This window comes from Capsicum annuum, chromosome 7 (assembly GCF_002878395.1).
Source record: "Capsicum annuum cultivar UCD-10X-F1 chromosome 7, UCD10Xv1.1, whole genome shotgun sequence".
NCBI classification, from domain to species: domain Eukaryota; kingdom Viridiplantae; phylum Streptophyta; class Magnoliopsida; order Solanales; family Solanaceae; genus Capsicum; species Capsicum annuum.
Window position 1 is genome coordinate 86,838,432 of NC_061117.1, and position 3,275 is coordinate 86,841,706.

Here is a 3,275-nt window from a genome sequence, read left to right on the forward strand (position 1 = left end):
CTTGTTGCTACGTAAATACATATACAAACGGATTGATTGCCCCGCCCCCTACTCAAATCAAATGAGTAAAATAAGAAATAATTACTCCGTGTATTAAAAGCTTAAGATTTGTTTTTCATAAATAACTCTTAATAAGTGTAATTATGGTTATTTTTCAACAACCCAAATCAAAATTTAAAAAGTCGTTTCACAGTGTAATTTTGAACAACTTAAATCAAAATCAAATTAACTAAAGATTCTTATCTTCATGATCTTTGAAATTTCAAATTAAAGCATCCGTATTGTTACAGGTATTAAATTATAAAATTGATTTCTTATATGAATTTCATCAAATTAAAACCACGTTGTTTGAAATTATTTTTTAGTACGTGATTGTTATTTCGTCAATTTTTTTTGGTAAATAGTGTGTGAATAATTCGTATATGAATTTTGAAAAAATTAAGGCAACTTTATATTGAACTGATCGAGTTATATTCTAATCAAAATCGATTTAGCTACATAATCAAACAGTAAGTTATGTATTTTTTGTCAGAATGTAATATATAGTCGAAGAGTATATTTATATATTCAGAATGATAAAATTGTATTTTGTTCGATTTCTATTTTAAATATTTTGATTGTGCTTGTATATGCTCGTAATGTTTGTATATGTATTGCTTTATTTGTATTTGTTATAATGTATAATTGTATATTATAATTTTATTTGTTTTTTGTAATTTTGTTAGTATATTTTTTGTGAATTTGTGTATTTGAGATTATAATTGTATATTTTGTGCGCATTTGTATAATTATAATTATGTTATATAGTTTGATTGTTGTTTTGCCTCAATGCTTATGTATTTATATGTAATTGTATATTTATCTGTATTTAAAAAATATGTTGTATTAAGTTTTTATAATTGTATATTTATTTGTATTAAAAAATTATGTTGTATTTTGTAATTTCTGTTTTTTGATAACATATTTTAGGTGAAAAGATTGGCAATGCGAAGCACTGATTTTGATTATGATTTTGGTTTTGACTTATGTTTTTATTTGGTTTGTAAATGGGGACTGTATGAGCTGCTTTGATTTTTATTTTAGCTTTGATTTTTGTTTTGATTTTAATTTTGTTTTGTAAATGGGGACTGTAGGGGGTGCATTTGGTTTGAAAATGGGCACTATAGGAGGCGCATTTAATTTTGATTTTGATTTGTAAATGGGGACTATAGTAGGGGCTTTGATTTTGATTTTGGTTTTGGTTTTGACTTGTAAATGGGAATTGTAGAGGTGCTTTGTTTTGGTTTTGACTTGGTCTTGGTTTTTGTTCTGGTTTTGGTTTAGGTTTTGATTTTGATTTTAATTTGATTTTGATTTTGGTTTGTAAATTAGAGATTGTAGGAGGTGCATATGGTTTGAATTTTGTTTTTAAATAGGCACTATAGGAGGTGCATTCAGTTTTCATTTGGTTTTGATTTTAATTATGGTGTGGTTTTTATTTTAATTAATTTTAATGTGTGTTTTTCATCAGTTTTGATACAATTATGTATCCACAAAACTGTTTGCTAAATGCATATACAGTTTTTGTAAAAATACATATGCAATTTTGCAACTGTGTGAAAATACATATAGTTACATTTTTTCTAACTGTTTTCTTTAAAAAAAAAGTATCTGCTTACACCTGCCACGAGTATGTCTACACAATACATAACAAAAAAAAGCATTTTATTATTTGCCTGAAGAAAAAAAGCATGTTCTTGTCTCTCATTCAAATTGGATGAGATACCATGTGTGCATACTTGCACAATCTTGGATAGCAAGAATTTTACAAAGGGATGATATTGCTCTGATTTGTATAAGCCAAAAACATTATTGAAATACATGATGTTACAGTTTATTTTTTACCACACAAAGATGATTGTATAATTTCAGATAGTGTACTTATTTGGGTAGTACTGCCACCAAAATACAAACGATCTCCTGGAAGACCTCCCAAAAAAAGACCATGAAAAATCAGAAGGAATATGTTTGAAAAGAAGAACATCAATCCATGTAGTGCTTGTATGTTTAAGGGTCACAATAGGCATTTGTGTAGAAGATATCGTAAATGATACATTTGTTAAGATGTTATCTTTGTTCGTAAATCTTTTTAGATTTTTCATAATGTTGAACTTATTTGTTAAATATGTGATCAATGACAAATATGTTTCATCTATTATAATACATTATAGTTACGGATAGTGTATTTCTAACTTTGATTGAAAAATACATATGCAGTTACCTAATATGTATTAGCAATGAAAATGAACTACATAATTTTATATGTATTTATCTATATGTATTTGCTAAACATGTAGTTAATACATATGTTTACCTATATGTATTTGGTAAAAGATGTGATTAACACTTCAATCAGAATCACAATTGTTTATATATAGTTGCTTATATGTATTTATAAATTTTTTTTGAACAAATACATATACAGTTGACTATATATCTTTGTGCCTTTATTTGAAAGATAAATATACAGTTGGCTATTGTTAAATACATATATAGTTTTCTATATATATTTGCAACTTCTGTTTGAAAATAAGAATTGACTAAGTGAAGAGTACACATACTATACAATTATTGAAAACAAGATAAATAAGCGACATTAAACTAATAAAAATCTTTCATTCAATTCAATATAGTATGAATCTCCAAAATATAATAAAATAACATAACTGTCAAAAACTACTCCACTACATCACAATCACATACAAAAGACGAAAAAAACATCAACCATCAAACTTCAAGTACCTATGTGTCTTACGTTATCCTGTTTTTCATAAGAGGCCTCAATGGTGCTTCATCGTCACTTTCAGCTTCAGATTGTTGTTTTCTCAAGCCATAATCTCATATCAATGAAGCATATCTTGTATGAAATAAGTCGGACATGAATTCAACGAAAGAAATGCCTTCACCATACGAAAGACACTCAGCATATGTAACCATATACAGTCCATAATCCCTACAAAACATATACAGTCCACAATCCCTACAAAACTTATCAGAAAAATTTTTGTACTACTCCTTCGTTAATATTGCTTAAAACCTCTCTCAATATCATTATCTATGTGACAACACATATGTGGTGCAAACTTTAAAAATTTTCTTGCAATGAATATATGATCACGCAGCACCCATATAATAAAAAAATTCACTTTATTACACTGTAAAAAATATAAAAAATACACTCAATGCATTACAAAAATGCATATGAATCTGCATATGTATTTACAAACCACTTCTCT